The sequence below is a fragment of the Tenrec ecaudatus genome, chromosome 2 (assembly GCF_050624435.1).
Source record: "Tenrec ecaudatus isolate mTenEca1 chromosome 2, mTenEca1.hap1, whole genome shotgun sequence".
Taxonomy (NCBI): Eukaryota; Metazoa; Chordata; class Mammalia; order Afrosoricida; family Tenrecidae; genus Tenrec; species Tenrec ecaudatus.
This window is the reverse complement of record NC_134531.1, coordinates 238179280-238189590: the sequence shown is the minus strand read 5'-3', so window position 1 is coordinate 238189590 and position 10311 is coordinate 238179280. Positions and strand designations below refer to the sequence as shown.

Below are 10311 nucleotides of genomic sequence, written 5' to 3'. Positions count from 1 at the left end.
GGCAAAGCTCTTCATCTGGTACCTGAGAAATCTAGAATGCAAACTGTCTATTTCCAAAGTTTATTGACGTACAGGCGCATAATAGACGAGTGGTTCTCAACCTTCCTAATGCCACAACCCTTTAATACAGTTCCTCATGCTGTGGTGACCCCAACAATAAAATTATTTTTATTGCTACCTCATAACTGTAATTTTATTACTGGTATGAATCAGGTGACCCCTGTGAAAGGGTCATTCACCCCCCAAAGGGGTCGTGACCTGCACGTTGAGAACCACTGTGATAGACATATTTTATTGTATAAGGGAGAAGTTAGATAGACAGATGTATAATGGACATCAAGCAACTCTAACATCCAACAGAGCAAATTTCATCAGCTCTTATGGCCAATAAAAAATCTGTTCTTTAGAATTCTGGATTCTGGGTCACCACATTTGCTAGATTTGAGGTGAGACTCCTTGACCCTGTGCTTCAGCCCAGCCTTGGAGATTCTGATTTAGTTTTGGGTGGTCCCATACTCTTGGTCCACGTGAGCAGCAAGCTTACCCCCTCGACACTGGTAGGTTCTGTTCTCATGTGCCTTTCTTGGGAATGACATCTACAAGCCCCCATCTTTGAATGGTAATCCTACTACAAGCCCCCATCTTTGAATGCACTCTTGTTTCACTTTAGTGGCAGCCCCATGCTCCAGAACCAATGTGGTAAAAAGATCTGATTCTTTGAGAGATAAGCAATCAGGGCTTCAACCTTTGAGAGCTAGAAGATCATGGCTCCAGCCTTTGAAACTAGGGCCTCCTAGTCTGTGCCTGTTTTTTGTAATCACTTTGCTGATCTCTGAAATACCCCTAATGTTTTGCTTAATTTAAGAATACAGCAAATATTAGGAATCAAGTCATTCTGTTTTCTCATTTCTTGTCTATAACATTACAGGAACCAACCAGCATTAAGTGTAAAATTTTACAGCCAGGGAACCTGAAGGGGAAATTCTGCTCTGGCCCATAGGGCGTCTCTGTCAGAATGAACTCAAATGACAGTGGGTGAGGGTGGGTCTCTTTTCCTTCCAGTCTAAGCTGACAGGATATCTGTTTTCATGTGTGAAGAAATACACCATTCACAGGTTTAATCACTTTAACAAAACATTACCAAATCCTTAGTGTAGATTTTAAAAACACACACTTTGGTTTCTACAAAATAATTGTCTAAATTTTTAAGTTCTGGTTTCTTTAGGCATAGTTCAATTTTAAGTGCATCTCCTCCTCCCCAACATTCTTCTTTAAATGGTAGAACAAGCCATACTCCTTATTTAAGATCTTGCTTATAAATCTCCTCAACAAAATACTTAAAAGCATCATTTGCAAGTTATAATTTGCAATAAGCACTTGAGAAAAATTGGACAATCTCTTTGTTACTGCGTAAACATCATCATCTGCTCTTCAGTGTCCAACCACGTTTCCCAATTCCTTTCAATGTTTCATAATGAATACATATTTCTAGAAATTTTCTGTACATGACATTATAAAATATTGTGAGAACTTTCCATTCTTCCTGACCCCTTGTCAGCCTGGCCTTAGTTTAGTATCCATAATTCTAGAGTCTCTTCAAAGAGCCAGGTAGAGACAATAGGAACAAAGGGGTATTGTCTCCCCAACTGCTGCATACAGCCACAACAAGGGACTTCAGGGACACAGGCACCCATTAGACACCTATGGAAAAATCCAAACGGAGCATGCGCGGACCTGCCACAACCTAGGCATATGACTTCACACAGGGGTGCCTAAATTCAGCAAATAAGAGAAACCAATTCTCTCAACAACGCCTCCACGGCCAGTGGAGATAACACCATCCACAGGCGGGCCTCAGCCTTTCTTCTCTTTCCCGTGTGCCCTGAAAGTGGACGGTGGAACTGTCTCCCGCAAGCACAGCATAAGCTCCTGTGGGCCCTTTCGCCCACTTCTCTCTTGGCCTTTGGGGATTTCCTGGATCTGCACGAGTGGCTTCATGCTCCTGTATTCTTTCCACATGCTATTTTGTGTTCAGGCGGAACTCCTGCACAGTTCCCATGCAGCCTTGTACACTTGCTGGAAGCAGTGAGTATTCTTTGGAACCTGTCATACCTGAAACTTTCCTTTCCCTCAAAATGCCAATAACTTGGATTACACAATTGCTTCCACTGCATGAATTTTTTCGGTGGCACGAAGCAAAGACAGAGGTATCCCATTCCAAAAACCTCACAAAAGCTAACTAAGGCCTTATTATGAAGTACCTCGAAATTCCTCAGGCCCACTCCATATCCATTACGGTACTGAATAATTTCAGGGTCATTTGTTGTGGCTACATGCTCATACTGACTCCAAGTGAGAGCAGAACTTCCTTACAGAGGGTATTGCAAACTAGAATCTTACAGGAATACTTCAATAAGTCCTCCCCTCCCCCAGTGGAAATGCTGAGTGGATCCAAATCACAAACCCAGTGCTGTGATAACATAAACACTACAACAAGATGGCTTTAATAAATATAAGTCAGGTTTCCACAGGTTAAGTGACTAGAAGATAGAATTCAGGATACCAGTTCTTAAAGAAGGCTCTCGCTCTCTTCTCTCTGGTGGAAGATTTGTGTCTCTTTTCAGCTTCTCTCCCTAGATCCATTGGTGTTCTTGTGGCATCTACCTTTCCCTACCATGCTTGTTTAACCTGAATTTTTGTATCTCATAAGGCATTGGCATCAAGCACACCCACCCTCAACCTGCCACCCCAACACACCAAAGAAGACTCATTCTAAATGAGATTATAATCACAGGTATAGAGATTAGGATTCACAAAACACATTTTTGAATGACACTAATCAATCCATAACAAATGACTAAATAATCACTATTTTAAAAACACTTTTATTGAAATAATTTACATACCATACACTCAATGGTATTAATAGATTTAAAAGAACGGTGCATTATCATCATAATCAATTTTAGAAGACATCATCATTCCTGTACGTATCATAATTAACTCCCGATTACCCCCAAACACCCTGCCTCATAAGCCTAAAAAAAACGATTTATTTATAGTCTCTATAGATTTACCTATCCTTGATTTAATACAAAGAAACTCATACCCACTCTCTCACTCACTCTCTTACTCTTGCACTCTCTCACTCACTCTCTTACTCTCTCACTCACTCTCTCACTCACTCACTCACTCACTCACTCACTCACTCTCTCACATACTCACTATCCCACTCTCATTCACTCACTCTCTCACCTACTCTCTCGCTCTCCCTCTCTCACTCATTCATTCACTCACTCACTCATTCTCACTCTCTCACTAACTCAAGAAAGAAAAAAAAAGAAACTCATACCCTCCAAAATTCCAACAATGACACTAAAATGAAACAGAAAAATCTTAATCCAAGTGAAAGCAAAGTGTAATAGAATTAGAACAATTTTAAAATGGTCAAAAAGAACACTTGACAATATGTTAAATTTTAACCTACCTATATCTTCAGTGATCCACTTTCTAATCCATTCTGTTGGAGAGCAAGATTATTTCCATTTCTAGTCATGGTGAATTCAAAGGACTTCTAATGCACATGACTTTCACTGTCTTCCAGAGCCTTGTGCAAATGGATCCTCAGAATTTAAGCTTTACAATTGCCTCCTCTGATCTTAGATTTTATTATTTGTAATCTGTGGATGATATGGACGGATGTGCTCCTTCCATGTGGATTTACCTGACACCTCACTTAAATTACTGCTTGTTTTAATACAAGACTTGCCTTAATAAAGGCGTCAGAGTTAAAAATAGTATGGGGTAAATGTATTGAGATAGCTCATAAGCTTCAAAGCCAAAATCATAAGGAAAATACACAACCGATTGGGTTGTGTGTCTAAAAATATCATTCATTGGGTAAACATAATACATTCTTTAATGAAAAAATACAATGCTCTTTTTAGAAGAGAAGGGTTAGAAAGGGAAAGTAAATTAAATAGGAAATTTCCTTTTCAATGTCTCAAAGTAAGTCAACACTGAGTACAGGGACGGCGTCAGACAAAATAGAGTGTGCAACTTTAAATTGAATTATCAAAAGTGTAGACATTTATAAAAACATGCTACTTGCAGTTTGTAAGCCTTTATTACCTTTATTACCAGTAAATGAGAGAATAAACTACAGCAGCATTCAAATAACAGCAGGAGAATTAAAGATATGTCATATGCCCTATGATAAAGATTTTTCTGCCATGATCAACCATAAATGTTTTTGAAAACCAAAATTTGTGGCACTATAAATACTATAAATACTGTTATGCAACGGGCTATGAAGCACAAAGTCATTGAAAACTAGCAGCCCCTCCCAAGGGTGGAGATAGGCCTTCCCCTCTCATGATGACTTACAGTCTCAGAAACCCTCAAAGGCAATCTACTGTCTCCTATAGAGACGCAGTATGAGTAGAGATTAACTGGTAGTAGTATCTTTATGTCTAGGAAATAATGATAGCAACATATGTACAAATGCGCTTGATACAATTGATGTACAGAGTGTTACAAGAGCTGTAAGAGTCCTCAAAAATGTTTCAAAAACAAGCACATGTTCTATATATGTATATATTTATCTATATGAGAGTATGTTTACATATAGGATCTAAATAGAGAAATATAGCTAGTTTATATCAAAGTTGTTTGTGAACCTAATAAAATGTATTGGTTTATTCAATCATCATGTACAGGTCTTTTCTAAGTGAGCTACATTCTAATGTTTTGGATTTTACAAGATTCCAGGGTGGCACAAATCACTACTACCTTAAAGGCCATCTTGAATCCAACTAGCCACTCTAGAGACCAGGTTGATCTGCTTTTACAAATATTATAGTCAATAAAACTCTACTCTGTAATACCTGTTCTGTTTGCACTGCTACTTCTTAATCCATGTTCAGGTTCGCCATAAACTTAATGAAGTGTTCTGTAATTCCAATTTTTCTCGAGGTTATCCATAGTTTGGTATGATACAAAATCCAAGTTCTTTGAATAGTCAATCAGATGCAAGTCAACATCTTTCTGGTATTCTCTGCTTTCATCCAAGATCCATCTTTCTGGTATCCTCTGCTTTCATCCACATCATCAGCAATGATAGCCATTGTTCCATGTCCTCTTCTGCATCCAGCCTGAATATCTTGCAATTCCCAGTCAATTTAAGCTGCAGCCATGGGATAATCTTCAGCAAACTTTAACTTGCATATGATAGTGAAGATATTATTCTATAATTTGAGTATTCTATTAGTTCACCTTTCTTTGTTAATGAACACAAATATGGTTATAAGACACATACTTGTTTGGCCATGTGTCTGTCTTACAAGTTTCCTAGCATAAATGAACGAGTGCTTCCAGTGCTTGCTTTATAAGCTTAATCAAATATTTCTATTGGTATTCCATCCATTGCTGGAGCCTTGTTTTTGACTGATGCTTTCAGTGTAGCTTTCATTTCTGCCTTCAGTGCCATTGGTTCTAGCTCATAGGGCACCTCCTGGAATGATGGAATATCAGCTAGTTCTTGTTGCTACGTGGACTCTGTGCACCCTAACTTCTTTTAATGCTTCCTGCATCATTAAATATTTTGCTCCTAAAATATTTCAATATTACAAGTCAAGGCTTGATTTTTTTGAGTTATTTCAGTTTAATATATGCTGAGTATATTCTTTCTTTTGGGTTTTCTAACTCTAGATCTTGGCACATTTCATTATAATATTTGTCTTCCCAAGCTATTTGAAATTTTCTGTTCAGGTCCTTGACTTTATCTTTTCCTCCATTTGTCTTAGCTAATTTATTATTCAGAGCACATTTCAGAGTCTCTTCTGACATCCACTTTGATGTTTTATTTCTTTTCTGTCATTTTAATAACCTTTTGCTTTCATCATAAACGATGCTCTGGATGCCATCCCACTGGTCATTGAATCTTCTGTCTTTAGTGTTCAGTGGTTTAAATCTACTCTTGAGTAGCTCTCAAAAGTCCGATGAGGTGTCCTCAAGGTCAAACTTTCTCTCATAGATTTAATTTTCTTCAACTTCAGCTTGAACTTCCATATGAGCAATTGATATTCCATTTCTCAGTCAGATCCAGGTCTTGTTTGGGCTGCAGATTTTGAATGTCTCCATTGTCTCTTCCTATAGATGTAGTCATCAATTTGATATCTGTGTATTACATTCGCAAAAGTTCTGCGTGTCATCACCAATTTCTGTAGAAAATATGGTATTTGCTATGAAGAGGTCCTTGGAACGCCACAATTCTATCATGTGATCTCCAGCTTTGTTTTTGTTTTGTTATCCAGGCCGCATTTTCCAGCTAGTATTTTTTCTTCTTAGTTTCCATTTTCTGCATCCCAATCATTGCTAATTACCAAAGCACTTTGTTTGCATGTTTGATCAATCAGAATGAAGAATTGATAAAATTCTTCATTTCTTCATTCCAGGATTTAGTGGTTGATGCATAAATTTGAATTATGTTTGAATTGATTTGATTTCCTTGAATCATATAGCTACAATTCCATCACAGACAGTATTCTATTTCAACATAGATCTTAAAATGTCCTGTTTGATGATGAATGCAATGCTATTCCTCTTACTTGTGCCCTCTGCAATATAGAAATTGTACAATTTTCTGGTTCAATATGGCCAATATCTACCCATTTGTGCCCACTAATACCTGGAATATTATCTATCATATGCATTCCTTTCATTTTTCATGACTTTCATTTTTCCTAGATTTTTACTTTGTACACAAGTTCTGATTATTGTTAGAATTTTGCAGTTCTTTCTTCTCAAGTTGAGTTGTGCTGCATCATCAAATGAACGTCCTGAAGGCTTTGCTTCCAAAGCCTTTACTCTGTTCACATCATTATAGTCAACTTTCCTTTGAGAGGCACATCCAGTGGGCCTTCAGTGTCTGATAATATTCCCATGCTGTGCATAAGGTTGTCAGTGACTCTTTCTTCTGAATTTGGCAGGCTATTCCTTTTTTGTAGCCTGCTCATAGTCTCAAAGCTCAGCTGAAACCTGTTCACTTGAGTCTTCTTGCTGACATTCGAAATACCAATAATATAGCCTCTAGCATCATAGCAATGTACACTAAAACACTACATCATTCCCTGCAGTAAAACAAACATTGGATAAGGAAGACAAACTAAGAATTGCTGCATTTGAGTTATGGTGCTTGGAAAGAATATAAGTATGCCAGGGCTGCCAAAAAAAAAATCCATCTTCGAAGAAGTGCAGGCAGAATGCTCCCTAGATGCCCGGTTTGTGAGACTGCTCATGTTGTTTGGACATGCTGTATGGAGGAACCAGTCCCTGGAGAGCATCCTTATTGGTAGAGGGCAGTGATTGTAAAAGAGGAAGGCCCTGCACAAAATGGATTGATAACCATGACTACAACGATGGCCTCAAACACATGAAACATTGTGTGGATGCGGCAGGACTGGGCAGTGATTCATTCTGTTGTAAATAGAGCTGCAATGAGTTGTGAGGTAGTTAGTTTATTTTGCCAACCTGGCCAATAAACACAGGTGGGTTAATTGAAGGGCTGAGGGATAAATGGCTCAGTAAGCCTCACCTTTGTAGTTCTCAGGTCTCTTGCTTTCTCATGGTCAGACCAGGGTCCCTGCTTCAGCTGGCAAGGCTCACTTCCTGCAAGACATCCCTGATGAGAAGCCACATGGACTGACCCTGATGCAGCCCTGGGTGCTGGAACAGCCGTGTGGAGGCCCCTGCCAGCGCTGAGATGCTTACATGCTCACTGATTCATCTTTCCTCCTGTTGTTGGCATCATTGATTATTGAGATCTGCTTATCAAAGTTCACATTGTTGATCACTTGTTCGAATTTGACCACCATTCTTTGAACTTAATGAACAATGGCATTTTTGGCATTGGCAATGATGAAAACATTTTGTAACTGTCTCTCAGACGATACACATCGTACTGTGTGCTAGTGCTAGTTAAACAAGCGATGCCAACAAATCAGCTATTCAAATCATTTAGGTAAGTAATTTATTTATTTCATAAATACATAAATGTTCTTGAATTTCACAGACGGTACTTGGATTATTTATATTTCATAGTAGTGGCAAAAAGTCTAGCGCCAGCCTTGAAAGTGACACTTAACGACTTACGGCAAATTCAGAGAACACATAATACAAGTTAGTATTATTATTTAGAAAGAAATATAGGATTAAAATTAAAATAATTTTAAACTGCTGTTATGTTATAACAATCAAATTAATTTAATTTATAAACTGACAATAAAATATGTTCAGGTAATTTTATACCTACTTTCTGTGTTTTTAAGCAATATGTATATAATAATTTATAATATAATTTTAAATTATTTTTTTAGATTTTTAAAATAATGAGTAAGAAAAGAGGAAGAAAATTCATTAATGATCTAAGAAGTGAATTTCCTTTTAATAAAAAATTCAAAAGCGATTACATGGTAAAATGTGAGAAATTTAATGGTGAATTTTCTATTTCGCATGGTGGGAAGAATGATATTTCAAAGCACTTGGAGACACAGAAACATAAAAGATATTTAAATACTGCTGCATCTTCCTCCAAAATTCAAAAAATTTTTCAGAAAGCAACTTATGGAGATGAAGAAAAGAAATTAGCATTAGCAGAAGGGCTTACATCTTTTCATGCTATTAATCACAATCATTCCTTCAGATCTATGGACTGTACATCACAGGTTGTCAGAAAGTTAATCAACAAAAAATTGGGCTGTGCTAGAACAAAATCAGAGGCAATTGTGTGTAATGTTTTCTCCATATGCATTTTCAATATTAAACAAAATTCTAGAAAAATTAATTGTATATCCATATATTTTGACGAATTCTAATAATAAGGATATAAAGTTATTTCCAACCATTATTAGATACTTTGATTCAGAAACTGGAATAAAAATTAGAATTTTAGATTTTGTTTCTGTGCCTGGCGAAACTTCTGAGTTAATTTTCAGTTCCGTTATTAATATTTTGGATAAAAACAACTTAAAATATAAACTGATTATGTATTTTGTAGACAACATGAACGCAAATTTTGGAGGAAAAGTGAGAAGAGGTACAAATAATATTTTTTTTTTATTTTTAGGGGAGAGCATGAACGCAGTCCCCCACTACCACAAATTCTGCAGTCGAGTTTCCCACATTTGGGGAAATCGCAGGGGTCAGCACATCTAGAGTGCAATGGATAAGCCTCGCCCTGGGAAAACCACCTTCGTGATCATGGTATCTCCCCTGCCAGATAAGTGTACATAATACTTTTTATAAATTAAACAAAAACCTTAATCAAAACATTATTGGTGTTGGTTGTGCAGCGCACATAATACATAACGCCACTCAAACAAATGCTGATTTGTTGCCTGTAGATGTGGAAATATTGTTATTAAAAGATATTCTTATTTCTATATATACATTCTGTGCATTGAAATGCTTTAAAATTTTTGTTAAACTGCGTAAGTGGAATATCAGAAAATACTTGGATAAAGTAAAACGTGCTGGTTAGCTCTTTTGCCAGCTGTCAAAAGAATTTTAAAAATATATGATCCTTTGAAATCCTACTTTCTATCACAGGATAAATGTCCTAGAATTTTAGAAGAGTTTTTTGAAAAAGAATCTTCAAAAATTTGGCTAGAGTTTGTACACAATCAAGCAGCACTTTTCCAAAATGCTATAAAACTTAGTGAAGGTGACAAAATTTTAGTAATTCAAGTAGCAAATTAAGTTAATAATTTAAATTTTCAGTGTCAAGAGCGTTTAGAAAATAATTTTCTTCCCTTAACTATCCGTAATAGTATAAGCCAGCTAGAAGAAAAAGGTGCAATAAATCGTGCAGATATCATGAATCACGTTAAAAAGTTCTACAGTAACTACATAGATTATTTAGAAGAGTGGACGGTACATTACAATGATATTGAACATTTTCATTGGGTTGCATTAAAACAAGGACTTCATTGGAATGATGTGCTAAAATCATTTGATCAAATTACTCAAAATTTCCCATATAGTAATATTTCTGAAAATGATCTTTTTAATGAGATATCATTAAGTGGAGAGCAAATGCTTTGAAAATGATTAGGGTAAAGAATGTATGGATGTACTTTATACAATTAATGTATGTATATGTATGGAATGTGATAAGAGTTGTATGAGCCCCTAATAAATTGTTAAAAAAAAGTTTTGAGAATGATGAGGGCAATGAATGCACAGATGTGTTTTACACAAATGATGTATGTATGGATTTTGATAGGAGTTGTATGAGCCTCCAATAAAATGATT

At 36.6% G+C, this 10311-nt stretch overlaps 1 non-coding gene across 1 annotated transcript; it reads right to left on the bottom strand.

The window, feature by feature from the left end:
• Positions 1–9121: 9121 nt before the first annotated feature.
• On the bottom strand, positions 9122–9285 carry LOC142441555 (U1 spliceosomal RNA). The gene has a single exon (XR_012782926.1). It is a non-coding gene; the product is annotated as a U1 spliceosomal RNA (small nuclear RNA).
• Between the last annotated feature and the right edge of the window lie 1026 nt (positions 9286–10311).